Raw genomic sequence first — 18,276 nt, forward strand, 5'->3', positions numbered from 1 at the left:
CTGTCCGTCAACACAAAATCAGGTAGAAAGGATACTAGCTTCTCTATTAGTGCTTCGTCACTGATGAGTCTTTTGTAGACGAAACGCGCGTCTGGCGTATATATAAAATTTAGTTCTGGTATCTATGATGAGTTTATCTCTAAATCAAGCATTAGTAAGGGTAAGGGACTTGTTGAATTATCAATTATTATGCTACATTAACTAGTTTGATTATCATACGCATACATGTTTTCTTATTGATTTTAATTATACGTTTTGTTGTTTAATTATAAAAAAAATATGTGGATTTATGACAATACAGTTTGAATTCGAATTTGAAATTATAGTATCAAATAAAAAGAGTATAACGGAAAAAAATCTGTTTCTATATTGGGCATTTATGTATACACAACTTAAACATTCGTATTTCAGTTAAAATGTGAAGGAAATAAAGTAATGAAGGGTCGCATTGCATTATATTAAACATTATTAATTAAATAAACTATTATTGGACTTAATATGATGAAAACTGCCTATGCAATCTAAAGGGTAAACTCGTCCAATACAGAATAACTCGGTCAATATCGATTTTTTTTCTGTATTGGCCGAGGTTTGATCCGGCCAATACAGGATTTCGAAACGTCTCTTGATTTTAGATTGAAAATCACGATAAACACAAACTGAAAATAAAAAGATGTTTGGAAGACGCAGTTTTCACCTACATTTGACCTACTCACCATAAACATGCTGAAACGTTTAGTATGGCATACACTTCATGCTAAAGACGGTCACATTCATCTAAAAGGCATTTTGAAAGCAGACAATAGAATTATTTCAGGTCTGGGGAACGAGTAGATTATCACAAAGTTCATTTATTGACAACCTCATTTCACGATGGTACAAATCGATTTACTGTTTACTTTCGCTTCTAATGTTTTGTAAACTCATTTATTTTTAAACCCGAACCAGGCATATGCATTCTGTAATTGTGCAAATATTCGTTCTTTGATCATTTGCATTATGGACAGTTTTATCATTTTCAACTCCTACATTATTATATATATATATGTTTTTTTAAATATATTCAATTAGTTTAAAACTGCATAACACATGAAATGGCAGTACCTTTCCAATTACTATTTATGTGTTGCGTCTACATTTAAGTTGTAATACTTTATAGTGACTGGAATGGGTAGAAAAAAATCATCAGATGAGAAAAGGCTGAAGAAACTTGGAAACGACACCAGATCATTAGATATTGCATCTTATTTATAAAAAGAAACTGAGATTTGGATTGTTGCACTTCAAGGGTAAAAATGTTTATCTCTTGTGATATAAAATAAAAAAAAATATTGTAACACTGCAGTTAATTAATAAAGATACTATTACGTGTATTTCTGTATTGGCCTTGTTATTGGTCCTCGACCAGCTGTATTGGCCTTGTTATTGGTCCTCGACCAGCTGTATTGGCCTTCGGCTTCGCCTCCGGCCAATACAGCCAGCCTCGGACCAATACAGAAATACTTACGTAATAATATTATATTTCATTTGGTTATACCACGTCGTCCTTTATCTTTTTACCATGGCTTAAATCAGTTTCACTTCGATGTAAAGGACGGACGAAAGATACCAGAGAGACAGTCAAACTTTTACATCGAAAAAAAAAATGACTACGCCATGGTTAAAACCGAAAAAGACAAACAGACAAAAAATAGAACACATGACACATCATAGAAAACTAAAGAATACGCAACACGAACCCCACCAAAAACTTAGGGTGATCTCAGGTGCTCCGGAAGGGTAAGCAGATCCTGCTCCATATGTTGTACCCATCGTATTGCTTATGTTATAAAAAATCCGGTTAATAGTCTATTTCTGTAGGTCACATTCATGAAAGGGAATGGGATTATAGTTTCGACGTAAGGAACATATCCAATATCATTTGTTAAACGATTATTTCATAACGGTCAACCAACTCGTGATGGCGTCCGTAAAAATTACGAAGGGATGATTTCAACGTCACAAGCTGTAACCTTTACTTGAATTTCTAACGACTTGTCGCAACGAAATAACAAATGCATTTTTTGTGTTCGAGATACATCATATACCTACATTAGCCATACATTGTGTAGCCTGGGTGTTGTTAACCAATTGGAATAACACTGAATGATGTACCTAAATCTGACAAGCTGTCAGACATACTTTTATTTGATACTTACTACTGTAAATCCCATCTGTCACATCTGAAAGATAAGAATGATAATAATGATAATAATAAATGCATTATATTCAGAAGGTTACAAATTTACAAAAAAAGTCTAATTTGATAGAAATCATGTGGCTATTAATACATCATAAAATTCAAAAACGATTTTTGATCTTTTCAATCAAAAATGTGTTTTTTTTTTTAGAAAAAAAACATCATGGGTCAGTATGAGGCCTGTCTTTATTCAGTGTATCTGCAAGTCGATTCTGAATCAGAGGATACTATAAAGAAACATCATAAAATGACTCTTCAAAAAGTATCAAATTTATGTCATTTAAAAACAAATTTTACATTTTGTTGGTTTATTTATTTATTATACAAGATTGGTATTTGCTACTTTCTTTTTCGAACAAAAACATGCCAACTTTCTGTGACCGAATACCTTTTCTCGGTATATGCTGATACATTTAAAAGACAATAACGCAAAAAATAAAAATCGAATAAGATTCCAAAAGAATTATTTACATACATGCGCTATTTAAAGAACACACGTAGATATCTAAATAATAGAAAAGTAAAATTCAAACCTTACAATTCCACAATTACAATTTTTGGACGCCAGACGCGCGTTTCATCAACAAAAGACTCATCAAAGACGTTTGATTAAAACAAAAACATACATATCAATGTGAATAAGAAGTTGAAATTGAAGTCAATTTATGGTAAAAGAACAATTAAGTATTTTGAAACTTTAGTGACAAACCAACACATAATACTCCCTGTGACTGATTATCCCTTGTCTAATATGACTGAATTTTGCACTAATAGGACTTTCTGATATTTATATGATCACACTGTCTGACTTACTATAAACTGCTACTTATTGCGAGATGTGTGATAATGAAAACGTCCAGATCGGACAACATTTCCTCATATACTTACAATCAGTAATATGATATGAATCTGGATCAAACCACTCCACTGAAGCTGTACCTCCCCAACCTGGTATCTTTGTATGAACACCCGGAGAATTAATGGTTACATGGTTTTGTTTGTCATACACTAATCTGAAATAAGAGCAGATCAATTTAAATTGCATATGTAGCAGTTGAAACGTGCAAAAAACTCATACAAACACAGCATTATAAATTAAAATCATGTAAATAACTGAACTTCTATATATCTAAACTGAATAGTGACTTAGTATTGTGGCCAAAAGATTGCTGGTTTCTGTATTATGTATATTGGTTGGATACGATATATTCTTTATCTGACAATAATTTAATTTTTGATGTAATGCGTCTTCTGATTGGCTGACGTTATTTTGTTATGATCCCATAGACATAATTTAACGTTTTTTCATGGTTTTCTACGGTTTAAAATGGAATTTAGAATTAAATTTTAAGAAATGACTGTAATATTTTTTCTGTCTATTCGAAATAACATAAAAAATGTGGTGCACACTGTTAAATAACCAGCTACGCGCGTTATTCAGTGTGCACCAATTTTTCAATGTTATTTCTTCATAGACAGAAAAAATATTACAGTCATTCCTTAAGTGTATATGAAAGAACTTCGATAAATATCCAAAAAACATCTAATTTTCAATGTGAAATCTTCGTATAAGATATTAAAATAAAACACACATAAAAAGAGCACAAACTTATGTTTCTCTCCTGCTTTACTGGTCACGATTGAACTTTTGCTTAAGGTATCACGTTCACTGATCATAATCAATGATCCACTATAATGAGGGGGGAATAAGGGGGTCCGTTAACATGTTAACATCACCTCGATTTTGACAAAATCAGTTAACAACAAATGCAAAAATGCTGTTAACACAGTGGGTTGGAAACAGTTAACAGTTTAAATTTATCTCAGATAACAGTTAACAACACCTTGAAAAAGGCTGAAACAGGTTACCATAAAAAGGTATTGCCCCCTCTATAATCATGTGACTGTCGAAGTCACATGTAACCTACCAGACTGATATATGCACCTTGAATTTACACTTCGGCCCCGATCATCAGTGAAAATGCAGTAAATTATAAAAAACAAACAAATTGGTAACGTAAGTGTTATAACTATGAAAACACAATATAGATAAACTATAGCATTCAATAGCAAAGAAACGGTCCTTATCAGGAAACCCTTATGTAATCAATAATTATAACAAATCTGGTAAAGGTTATATGACTCTAACAAACACCTTTAATCAAACCCCTTCAAAAATAAAGTTGGCCCATTGCTGATAGTATACGGGAAATTGGCATGTAGGGAAACTTATTGTTCATAAGTGAACCAGGGAAAAGAAGTGAAAGTGATATTCAACTTGCCAGACGCACATAGATTCAGACCCAATTATTCAATGCACTAAAATATGATAGACATTTTGTTTCTTGAACACGAAAATGAAACATCATTTGTTCATTAGGAACGCTCACTACCCCGAAATATGTCAGCCAAGAATAAATATTGAGGAACTGTTGAACTAAAAGGGACATATGCAGAATAACAGCATAATATTCGACATATTAGGAAACGTCTAAATGAAGAAACATGAAAATATGAATATAGATTAGGGTTAGCACATTTGAAGCCGTGTATATTATTATGGCATAAATATGAAAGATAACCAAAAAAAAAAAAGTTTAGATATTTAAACACTTCCAAACCATAGCTTAAAGGTTCAAATCCATATTGACCAATGGACTAATTTGTAGATGCCAATATTCTTGCATATCAATTTATATTTTTAACTTCCCACAAAAAGGTAAAAATTCATAACAAAAACCCATAAATATCTCGATATAATAATTCAAATAAAAAATCATCTGACAATATCATCGATTAAAAAGATCTGTAAAACAAAAATATTTGATAAAAAGATAATTTATTTTGTTTTTTGTGTTGCTCATTCTTTATTTTCCTGTCTGTATTTATGGTCTGTGTTTTGTATACTGTTGTTTGGCTTTTGGCTCGTTTTTCTATTTATGACATGGTTTTGTCTTCGGCTGTTGTCTGATCTTCAGTCTGGTGGTTGTCTCTTTGACAAATTCCCTATTTCCATTCCCAATTTTAATTTGACCGTTAGTTTTCTACTATGATATTAAAAAAAGAAGATGCAAATGCAAAAAAGTATGGTTGCAAATGAGACAACTTTCCACCAGGTACCAAATGACATAGAAGTAAACAACTATATTGTATGACCTCCAACAATGAACAAAAACCACACCGCATTGTCATCTATAAAAGGACCCGTAGTGATAGATGTAAAACAATTTAAATGAGAAATTTGATTTATGTACAAAATTACGAACAAAAAACAAATATGAAATACGTCAACAAACAACAACCACTGAGGTACTGGCTCCTGACTTGGAACAGACACATAAAGAATGTGGCGGATAAAATTAGTTTAAAGGCGCCAACCATCCCCAACATTGGACAGTAGAAGAACGGAACAAACCGAAAAAAAACTATGAGTTTTGATATCCCTTAAATATCTTACGTCGCCCTTATAATTGAAAGAACTTATATAAACATTTTTCGTTGTGTAACTTTAATACTTGTCATTCTTATGCTATTTATAGTTTTTGTTGTTACGGTATCAGTTTCTTCAAAATTATAGTTTATAGTAACATATAAAGATATAAAGCGGAAACGCATTACTGGTACTAAAAATATTGCAGCGGAAACGCATTTCACCAAATAATATTTTTAAGTGATGTCCGAGGCAAAAATGAAATACGTGTTTTTCTATATTATTGCAAAATATTTTTTTTTCTATTAAAGCCGATAAAAATTGTGTGTGCATAGAACAAATTCCACACTTAACTATGCGGTAACCCAAAATTGATATTCAGCTTGAGCAGTAATAAATCAATAGTACAGTGATTGTTGTTCTAAAGGACTATTCTATAGATCAATTCTGGTAGACTAAATGAAAAACTAGTCCTCTGACATACCTCATGTTATCTGCAAACCACTTAATATATAGCGGTGATACCTCGTCTTGATTAAACCATAAACTAAAGTATTCATTTGCATGGTAATAGTAAAATGGACGATAAACGCAATCGTCTAGTTTTGCTTAAATTTGACTTCCACCATCACCAGGTACTGAAAAATTAAGTAAACATTTAAACTGATTCCATCATATATATTTTTTTTTTATCTTAAAATCATCAAATACCTAATATTTTAAATGCAAACATATTGCACAAGAACGTTTTGATATATATTACTTCACGGAAATCGACTGTTTTTTCAAATTTTAATTTTCATTCATCATCTTGATTACAACTGATATGTTGATACATGTAACTGATACGTACCCATAGGAAGAGGAGTAAGGCACAAATAATTTTATACGATGTGGTATGTAAAATAATTTAGAATTAGATGCTTCTTTTTGTAACTTCATTGGGGTGTTAAATCGTTGACCAAAGTACATCCGAGCTTCATTCTAAAAATGTGCGCACGGACAACGCTTTTTCAACCATATGAAGTAACAAAAAGAAATATTCAATACTTATAGTTACAGTTTTAGCTAGGATCATGAAAAAACGATTTTTATCAAGTTTTTATTGAATTTATCTGTGCACTTTATTGTGGAACCCCGTGTCCTCATGAATGATAAATTTTATTGTGTAATGAAGTTGATTAAGGAATAACGCGCGATTGCAGTGTAGCAAATCAGAATAACGTATTATAATGAAGCATACATCTAATGTAATTATTAAAAGATAAATAGTTATCAATTGAAAGAGAATTAAGTAAGGGACGACATCAAAAGTTCAATGTAGGATAAAAAAACTTAATTCACATAGTTTTTTCGCTGACCCCCCTACCCCCCTTCTTAACTTAATTTGGGAAAAAATTGATTTACTTATATGGATATATGTAAAATCGATTTTAGATTAACAAAACTTGCAGCAATGTTGACCCCCCACCCCCAAACTGTTCGATTTAAGTTTTTTTTATCCTACATCGATCTTTTGATGTCGTCCCTAACTTTATCTGTTATACAAGAGTTGATTCCTTATTTTACAACGCTGCGCAGTCACTGCAAAACAGTTAATGCGAACTTGTGTAACCTAAAACATTTGCCATATTCATATCAATCAGATATATAAAAGAAGAACCTTTAGAGTAAACTTGAAATAATTACCCTTATATCTGTCAAAATATGCGACATCAGCAATCAGCTCCACCCCATTCCCCCATGAAGAAATTAAACGTGAATATAATTCTGGTCGCCCTACATTAACAACTTAGGCATAGATTTAGTAGACACAAGCACACACCCGTGAAATCGCGGGGATTTAGAGCTTGGTTTAAAGTATATAAACTGTTGTAGGATGAATTTTTGTAAAATATTTTCTGGAGAATTTCAGAAAAGGTAGAAAACTGCAGAGTCGGATACAGAGTTTTTTCAGGGGTCCCTCCCCCTTTTCTTAAAAAAACAATGGGAATCATTGAAGCGGCATGACTTAATCGGGCCTCCTCTTAGGCATTCAGTGAGCCCCCCTTATGAAAATTTCTGTATCCGCCACTGAAAAGTCATAGGTACTTGGAGATAGGCCAATTATTTTAAGCCCTACCCCTTTTTTAAAAAATCGTTATTTTTTGTTTTCTATCAAATTCCATGATTTTCATGTTTCTGTATACTATCACATTTGCTTGAGTTTTAGTGATACACCCGTGATATCGCGGTTCCGTGACTGAATTAAAATATGTAACTATGCGTAAGCCTTATTTTAGTCATCTGATAAAGTCATGCCGATTATAAGATGCACAGTTTTCGCAGCTTCCTGTTTGAACCCGTCGACCTGAAACTTATCAATTATTCGTAATATTAATTATTTGAAAAACAAAAGGGCATGGAATGGAGTATTTATTAATCAACAGCAATATATTAGTTATAAATAAAGTTGGATTCTTTGATTCGCTGTTTTCCGTCATGCCCGCTAACAAATTGAAAACTATACCCTATACGCCGTATTTTAAGTCCAGATTTTTAGTATTCGTATTGTTATCTTAGAAAGTCTTTCTGATTAAAATACTACAGTAGGGAACACTGAGAAAATGATTGAATTTAGTAGTGTTAATCCTGTGATTATGACCCTTGTATATATATATCAAAATCATAAATACACCATTTGGTGGTGCGTCTGTCTAATGCTAAAATTACAGATAATGTAATAGGTAACAGGTGAATATACTATTGGTATCGGTATCTTATTCGACCCGCAACTTGTTAATTATTGGCAATATTAATTATGTGGAAAACAAAAGGGTCTGGAGTGGTGTATATACAGTTGAATTCTTTGATTTGTCGTTTTTACCCCACGACGGGTGACAAATTGGACCTCGTTATTTTAGTATTATAGATATTATTGGACATATAGGAGGTTTTATATAGTAAAAACAGCAACTGGTTGAGAAAATGTACATAAACAAAAAGTAAAATCACAAAAATACTGAACTTAGAGGAAAATTAAAAAAGGAAGGTCCCTAATTAATGTTTTTTTTACAATTTGCTAAATTTTAGAAATCATTCAAATTAATTATTGTTTATCTTTTATACAAAGCTCTGATTCCTTGTCCTGGTTTTGTTATACTTTTGTTTTTTGGGAGTTTTATCTGCTCAATAATTTTTAATTAGGGTTGGATTTTTAAAAATATGTTGCCCTGAAATACACAACATGTCGAAATACACATCTTTACCTTAAAAAATGATGACCCGAAGGAAAACATGTTTTTTAATCTTCTTCCGGGAAGGGTTATATTTTTAACGAAATGAAATGTCATATGATGTTTTTACAAGGAAGGATTTGCCAATATACTTTAAGAGTGTTTCTTTTCTTGAACTAAAGTTAACTGGTACGACAAATAGATTATAGATGGTGGTATCAAACTTGATAATAGTTATCAAAGGTACCAGGATTATAATTTAGTACGCCAGACGCGCGTTTCGTCTACATAAGACTTATCAGTGACGCTCATATCAAAATATTTATAAAGCCAAACAAGCACAAAGTTGAAGAGCATTGAGGATCCAAAATTCCAAAAAGTTTTGCCAAATACGGCTAAGGTAATCTATGCCTGGGATAAGAAAATCCTTAGTTTTTCGAAAAATTCAAAGTTTTGTAAACAGGAAATTTATAAAAATGACCACATTATTGATATTCATGATAACAATGTTACCAGAAAAAGTCGTTGTAAAACTTACGATAGGCATTTCATGGTTACAAAATATATATAATTGTAATAAATGATCAACCTTCGGTAAACATATCAAACTTTCAACCTTTGTTTATCACTTTTGTACATTATCATACGTGTTTAAACCCAACTATATTACCGCCATGACATATGTTCTCTTTATAAGTATCTTGCACTACTAAATTACTTTTTAAATTTGTCCGTTTATCTCGAGAAACCTTAATACAAAAATATCTTACCCAATATCACAGGATTCAAGATCTTACAATCACAATAAAAAGCGAAGAAGAGCAGAATAACTATCGAACGAAACATGACTGTTTATTTTTCAATGTGAAGGAAATCAATTTAAATCTGGTTTGAAACATTTCCAGGAAAAGCAATTTATGATATGTCATGTGATCAATTAAGTCATGAAAATGAATTCATGTGTTTCTTGAAATAAGAAGAAATAAGTTTAATCATTTTTCTTTAACACATTTATAGTTAGACAATATATATAAGAAGCTACAAAATATCCTACCACCTACAGACTTTTCTTATGAAATAAGTTTCAATTTAACATAATATTTTCTTCAAAATGTTTGATTTCATATTTATAGGTTTCAGAACGAGTGAGGATGAATATCGCTATCAACTCGAGTTATTTAATTTCAATATACATGTAATAATAAACGAGCCTGTGGTGAGTTTATGATTAATATTCTAATAAGATAACGAGAGTTGAAATGAAGCAATATCCAATTTTCAGTTGTTAAACCTATTTCTCTTATGGTCTTCAATCCAATGTTTAAAATTAAGAATGCCACGAAATGTTGATCTAGTCTTTTGCACATTCCAGTATGACGTTATATTGTCCTTTTCCGGCTTGAAACTGTAACATCAGACATTTTAAAACTTTCTGTACGCATCAGAATGTAATAAAATGTGATAAAAAGAAGATTGTCAATTGAAATGTGTTTTGTACCTTATATTTGAAATTACAATGTCCGTTGCCATGGACGAAATGTACATCATTGACCTAACGAAAAATCACTAGGAATGCTGTAATATCGTCTTGTGATGCTGAATGTGCAAATCAAATTAACGCAGATTTCCGCATCATTTATTCTTTATACACTCCAAGCAGGGTGATACCATGACATATTCAGTTATGCAAGAAATCGATAGACCACAACCATAAGAGAAAAAATTGTCCAAAAAAATTTGGAGAAATACACGTCACCTGATTGAAAGTGATTGAAATTATTAAGGTTCGCATCCATCAAAACAATGTTTTTGGTACCCCAATTTTGCATTCCTTTAGAAATTTTACTTTGTTATCTTTTTAAATTCTTAATCATTCCATCTAGATTTGAACACCGATTCGTAGTAAAAATTATGCCGATTGTAACATTTTTACCAAGGTTGGATTTGCATGACGAGGTACATTAGTATCATGACACGCTTATATATAATTACCATTTTATGCAACCAGTCTCGCTTCTTTTGAAGTGCATGATATTCCCTCATATGTTTTTTTACCTTGATTTGTATTTCTCTCATATATATATGACATTTGAACAATGGTAAACTTCCTATTTTCAAGTACGTACTAGTAATTTTTTGCATTAGAAATTTACTTAATAAACGTATTATGCAGTAAATTTCAGTTTTAGGAAAGTTTTGCCAAAATCTATGCCTTGAGTTTGGTTTTGTTCTTTAATGAAAACTATCATGAAATGATAGTCAATCTGCCTTAAAATAATGATCTCCTTCTTGTCCTAACAATTGTCTGGTTTATGGTAATAAAATCCCAAATAAACTCAATTTAACTGCATATGTATCGATCAGTTACATTGAAACATAAAATATAAATATCACTAAAAGGCCGTTTGCTTTATACATTTCAATAAAAAAGTTATACTTTTAGGGTAAATTTTCTATTATGTCAAAATATGCCCAATAAACAATTTTTCTACCATGACTGAAATCTCAAGTTGAACTCTAATTAATTTACAAACTTTATAGACTAAATACATTTTTTTTTCAATTAAGGGTAACATAATATATCTAATGTTCGTTTTGAAGGATATGAATATATGCATTTAGAGTGTGAATTGATTGTACAAAAGTTAAACTGGTTATGCTATTAGAAAAGACAGGGAAAATAGATCAATGATGTTGGTATAACACTTAAAATCATTGTTGATAATGACAGTCGTAATCGAATTATGTACGACAGAGGTATTTCCATTATTCGTACGATTATTTCGTATCCTCAATACAGATAAGTCCAAACATTATATCACACTATTCTAAGATTACATTGCAATAAAACGAGGAAGACATAATTAACATTAAACATACAATATTTGATAATGTTTAAAGGTAAGTACAAGTTTGTAAAAAGAATTCTATATCCAGTTGGAGGTATTTCTTAGAAGTGAAACTTGACATATATCAGATGATCAATAAAGTCATAGTAATTACATGAAAAGATACAGGCGAAAGATACCAACGGGACATCTAACGCATAAGACGAAATTAAACTGTTATTAACTGTAGGGACCTGAAATAAAAGAATCACATTCATTTTTAAACAATGCAAAATTACAAAATGTATGTTAAAACATACAACAACGACAAAGACAGAGTTCAAATGTGAAATCAGGTTAGTTTGGTAGTACAGCCTTTACGTGCGACAACATGGTTTAAAGGGATAATTCGTGAATTTTTACTTATCAGCTAATTATGTCCATAATACCATAAAAAACATATTCACCAAGTTTTAATTGGATATGAACAGCAATAAAGGAGAAAATTAAGAATTAATAATTTCATTTCTTCGAACTTCCTGACTTATGTGACGTAGTTTAAGTCTTTAAGCATGCCGGGAGTGGAAATAATCTCATTTTAAATCTTAATCGTTAATCATCTTATAACGCTATTTAAAGCGCGTAGACGACGTTTGGTGTAGCTATTAACCAACTAATAATAAAGATGGAACAGCGCTCAGCTTGAAAGTAGAATGTACGATTTATATTTTAATATTTTCTGAAACAAGACCTGTTGGTGACCCTCTGCTGTTGTTTTTTATTTGGGCGGGTTGTTGTCTCTTTGACACATTCCCCATTTCCATTCTCAATTTTAAATCATATAAAATATTTTTTTATGATTTTTTTCCGACGGATATTTTTGAACTAACATGTATAACTGGTAGTGTTTTAAAAATGCATGTTTGTATTTTTTACCTTTTACGTCAGGCTAGTAAATATATGTGCTGCTAGTACATTTGTAGTGTGCAAATACGGCCCCGCAAATACAATGTGTATTGTACTTTGACACATAGTGACTACCTGTTGAATGTGTGGTTAAATTCAAGTTAATTAAAAGATTAGCATCTTTACTCAGTGAATTTAAGCCGTCACGGTTCACTTTTCTAGGTGTGAACAACATTTCGTATGAATGATAAACGAGGGAATCTTAATATTTTCCATGAGCTCAGTTAATTAAATATATTATTGACGCTGAATATTTTTTGTTAAAAAAAAGAAATACTGAATTAATTTAATTGAATAAATTTATGAATAATGATGTCCTTATAAACACGAGTAAATGAATTAAAAATTGTAAATAAGAATCGGCGACCTTGAATTTTTGAAATAGAAAGTAATTACCAATTGCAGTTATATAAGTGGGTCGTTCAAAGCGATTTTTTTAAAAAAATTTTTTAAATATTCAGGAAGTAATGTCCTTATCAAAATAATTTAATTCTCACCACGTACTAATTCTTCAGCTATTTGAACGAACATATCAAAAATGTTGACAGAAAATTTAAAGGTCAACTTGGTCTTACTGGAAGGGAGGGAGAGCTCCAGACGTACTTATTAACAGACAAAGCAGGCTTATGGCTTATCGTCAGTTTGTGTGCTGGGTCAGGAAAGGTCAACCACTTGGCAAGAAACACAGAATAATCCTACCGGCTTGTGAAGTAAACATAATTAGAAAAGAGTTTCCATCGTTGGATGGGGTATACGAATGATTCAAAGAATGTGAAAGTGACACTTCAGACTGAACAGTTTTAAAATCCTTTAAACGATTTACCAATACAATTTTTCACCGAATGTTTCAGATTCATTTCATTATTTGTGTATTAATAAACCTATTTATGAATTATTTCACTTTGAGGTTTAATTTTATAGATTGCATGTTGTATTAACATGAAGGTTTGGTCTACCACAGTACCACGGAGCGTTAATATGATTTGATCCGAGATCCTCCCGAGATGTTGTTGGGGTTCTTGTTGTGCAACCTAAACCAGTTTTCTATGATGTGTTTTTTATCTCTTTGTTTGTCTTTCGATCGTTTATTGGTTATTTTTTGCTATGACGTTGTCAGTGTGTTTTTTAATACTGAATATGACTATCCGTTTTGGTACCTTCTGCCTTTTTACAAACAAGACCATGAAACTGAATATTGAAAATGTATCATGCTATTACAAAAGAAAAAGCACTGATGGATTGTCCTAGAAGCATATTTTATGAGAATAATAATGGTCTATTGGCAGTTACATTTATTTTATGTTTGAAGCGGTGCATTTTTTAAAATTTAATTTGACTTTTACCAAGAAATGCATTGTAGCAAAGGGGAAGAGTAATTGTGGTCTAGTGTCAGATACTCGAAAATAATGAAATTCAACAGAAAAGGAAACAAATAGCGGACTTTGGCAAAAATGTAGAGGGCTTTTGATACCTTTTCTCCAGACATAAAATCTTTTACAATAAATCATCCTACAACAGCTTAAAAGCTTGAAATGCCAGCGATTTCGCGGTAGTGTTTTAGTGTTCTCAAAATCTTATATTGATAAAAATGACACTCCTTTAAATAATTGAATGTACATGTACAGGAAGACGAACGATTACCGCACGTTCTAGAGACATGCCACGAACTAAGTATCATCTTCGTGTCATAATTGCGCATGCTTGTCTCTTCACATACAAGTAAACGCAAATTTTCTAATAGGCAAAATATTTCGTAAATGCGCCCGCTCATATCGGAAATAGGACAAGAAAGTATGAAAGATAGTCATCCGTAATCTCTCAGTTAAATTCTCTAGGATTTACTCCAAACAATGTTGTAAAATGATGCAGTATGTTTTTTCTTTCTTAAATTATTCATCACAACTCAAGACCGCATAACGTAAATTAAACATTTGCTAAGCAAATAAAACAAGCTGACAAAACATTATGTAAGCTATTGTGTACAAAAGCATTGGTGGATCCAGGGGGAGTGGTTCAGGGTGTTGGAACCCCCGGTTTTTTTTTTGCCGATCAATGCATTTGAAGTGGGACATATAGTTGGAACCCCCCTTTTTTAATATGGCTGGATCCGCCCCCGAAAAGTAAAATTGAAATTTACAAAAAAATCATTTTACATGGTACAGTACCAGATAATCTTCTTCACATGAATTTTGAAACAGAAGTCAAAATTAATAATTTACGGTCTTATTATTTCTGTCTTTGCAGATGTCAGAATTAATCAGCCTGTAGATATAAATTTTAAACTCTTAATTTCATGTTTGGACGGCTTTGTGTATTTCAATCAGGTTAGGGACATACATTTGGCACTCTACCTGTGCACACCTGGGTCAAACAGCTGGGAAGCGATGTATGTACCTGAATTGCGTAATGTCACCAGTTTATTAGCCCGCAGGAAGTCACTAGAATACCTGAATGTGACACTATTACATGACCTCTGGCAATAATGAATAAAATCTATTACATATAAAAGATTAATTTTTTTTGGCAAGCATTTCGAAAAGTCTAAAGCCGCTACAGATACCTTTTAATCTCATTAAGAAAATATTTATGCTTTTACAACTTCCAAATTAGTGTCCGCCCCACTAAATGTATTCCTATCTATTATCTTGTTATCATAAATTTAGAAAGAAAAAATACTCCTACTACGATTGACCATAAATCATTACAAACTTCGATAGCCTAGCTGTCGACATTTTATATCCCGAAACTGCTTAGCCTTAACTTGTAGGACTACGCAACTGCGTTGACCTAGTAGACAGCTATAAAGCATAACAAGGGGGCGGTAAGATCTATTAAGTTTCCACACGAATCGGGGAAGACATATGCTCCCATCTACCTATCACCTCTTCAACCTTTTATATGGCACAATATGGAAAAGGATGGGGAGAAAGGGGGGGGGGGGGTAAACAGCATCTGTTACACTTGTCATTATACTACACTGTAAATAAATAAAGTCTTATTTTTAAACCATTATTATATTAAACAAATGTACCTTTAAATGTTTTACGTAATTTTTTTTGTATGCATAAGTTTTTTTGCACCTAAAAAATATATACTTCATTGAACTTGTGAATTTACGATAGAAAGACACAGAACAAAACGTCATAATTCAGTTTCGAGTTCATTTTTCTTTAAACGAGAAAACGTAAATTAATTAATTCTTTTTTGGTTTGTTCTTGAAATATTATTTTCAAAGCAAGTTTTAAACAAAATTTATTAAATAAATATCAATGACATCAAATAATTGTTATAAAATCAAAATGCCAAAGTGGCTATAGGTACCTTAAATGGCTTCATTGTCCCTAGAAATATATATCCTTTGCATGATTGAAATCAAATATCTTTTTATTTTTAAGGCTTGTTAACAAGTTCATAAACTTAAAATGTAATAAATGTAATAAATAATATAATATTTGAAGATGTTTTTCCTGTATATATTCAACAATTTTTTTGTCTGTGACTTTTTATCCGTGTACTAAACTTCTACTTGTAAACAACAAAATCTGTTACTAATGCATGAATGCAAAAATACTGAACTATATTAATCTGACAATTTCCTTTCAACCAGGCTTTGAACGAAATAGCAATAAAAACATTCATGAGAAAAAAAAATCATAATTACTATCAAATTTCCATCGAAACAAGATGCTTCAAAATGGTCTGCACACACTTTCTTGAACTTGTTGTGAGTTGGTTGGTGTTATGTTAAATTTGATCATCCACGTCTGGTACAACTCTTTCTTTTTGCAGGATCTTGGAAAGTGTGTAAGCTTATGCCATGTGAACTTCGAGTTGAACATCCGTACGCTTGACAAGTCATTTTGATACTGAATATACGATATGCCATGCTTGTTTTTTTGCTTTGTGGTATTCAGATATTTTATTCAAATATACTCATCACGTGACAATTTGTATCGGAGATGCCGTCAAAATGGCGATAAGTCGAGAAGTGATAGTGGGATTTTAATTTTTATTTTAATCACTTAAGTAGAAGAATTGAACAATAATTTTAGTGAATATATGATTATTTATATCAAATAAACATAACATAAAATTTTCATTTTTTTGCGAAGTTTCCCTTTAATTAAAGAAGAACAATAACAGATTTTTAACGTCTGCCGAACAAGTTCAATGTTAAAAGTACAAAATGCAATGATCTATGACAAAATAGGTATTGTAATAACTTATTAACATAAGAATACCAATCAAAACAGCAACACAAGCATGTGTATATAGCATATCATTGAAAAGCAGACGGTAAAACCTGGCTTATTTATCATAAAGGAGTTTTTATTCAGTTCGCCTTAACCTCTGCTATTTCATCGTTTTCAACATTGTCAGATTACTTAGCAGATCTAATTTCCCCTCTTTCAGTCGTACCCTCTACGATTTTATCATTTTCAACAATTGTCTAATTACTTAATAATCTAAATACAAATATGGTCTTACCTAAGATTACCGGATTCAGGATCGTACATTCACAATTAATAACCATGAAGGAAACAATCATTAAACGAAACATGATTGATATTTTTTTAGTACTAGTATGCAGAAGTAAATGTGTGTACATATATATGTTTTTTAAAGATTCGGGTGGATACATTTCCTGGAAAGGAAATCTGTGACATTTCCGATGATCAATTAAGTCATAATAATGCAGTCAAACAATATTTTAAAGGGATCAGAAATAAAGCTGCGCCATTTTTAAACACCTCCTACTTATATATATTATGATATTAATTAGAAGCCAACAAAAAAATGAACAATAAAACGACTTAACGGATACAAAATTAACAATCTAGTTCATCTCTATAATGAAAGTCCACAAAAATGAATAAACTCAGAGATATTCTGACATAGTTGATGACTATCATACTTGAGACATAACACTTTTAATTAAGTGTATTAGGAAAATGCATGATTTTAAGAGATTATAGGAGAAACTTTTTAAGATAATACGACTTCCAAGAAAATTCAATGTAAGAATTATAACAAGCAAGTACAAAATATGTATTGTGTTAGTTTTAACATAACGTAAACCAATACAACTTAAAGAGCATGATTTTATGTATGTATAAAAAGCAAAAGAACAAAAATACCAAACTCCGAGGAAAATTCAAAAAGGAAATTCTGTAATCAAATGGCAAAATCATAAGGTGACGCACATCAAACGAATGGATAGTAACGGTCATATTCATAACTTAGTATTTTTGATGTAGAAAATTGTCGAAACCTAGTTTTAAAGCAAGCTAAACCTCTCACTTGTATGACAGACACATTAAATTCTATTATATTGCCAACAAAGCAAACAGACATAATAAGTTCTAGAACCCTTTCAAGACAACAACACTCCACGTGAAATATATATACAGTGTTGTTATGTGATTTGTAAATACATATACTGTGTATATAAGTATTCGGTACTCAGTGTATTGCTCTTATCGCAGATAAAAAATATACTTTAGTATACATTTGTTTGAAATTCAGCTTTTCATGTTATATAACTAGTTTAGCATGTGTTTTATTTTAAACAAAAATGTGGTATGATTGCAATGAGAT

The 18,276-nt window shown here is 31.4% G+C and overlaps 1 long non-coding RNA gene and 1 pseudogene across 3 annotated transcripts; one reads left to right on the forward strand and one right to left on the reverse strand.

Moving 5' to 3' along the window:
- LOC143079615 (lysosomal phospholipase A and acyltransferase-like) overlaps positions 1 to 17,292 on the reverse strand; it is a 28,052-nt pseudogene extending 10,760 nt beyond the window's left edge.
- On the forward strand, positions 654 to 2,545 carry LOC143079616 (uncharacterized). 3 transcript variants are annotated; one of them, XR_012979444.1, is made up of 3 exons: positions 654 to 738; positions 1,160 to 1,289; positions 2,391 to 2,545. It is a non-coding gene; the product is annotated as an uncharacterized LOC143079616 (long non-coding RNA). The 3 variants fall into 3 exon arrangements; XR_012979445.1 differs by having other exon boundaries at positions 675 to 876; XR_012979446.1 differs by having other exon boundaries at positions 675 to 817.
- Positions 17,293 to 18,276: the final 984 nt, after the last annotated feature.

Source organism: Mytilus galloprovincialis, chromosome 6, assembly GCF_965363235.1.
Source record: "Mytilus galloprovincialis chromosome 6, xbMytGall1.hap1.1, whole genome shotgun sequence".
Classification (NCBI taxonomy): domain Eukaryota; kingdom Metazoa; phylum Mollusca; class Bivalvia; order Mytilida; family Mytilidae; genus Mytilus; species Mytilus galloprovincialis.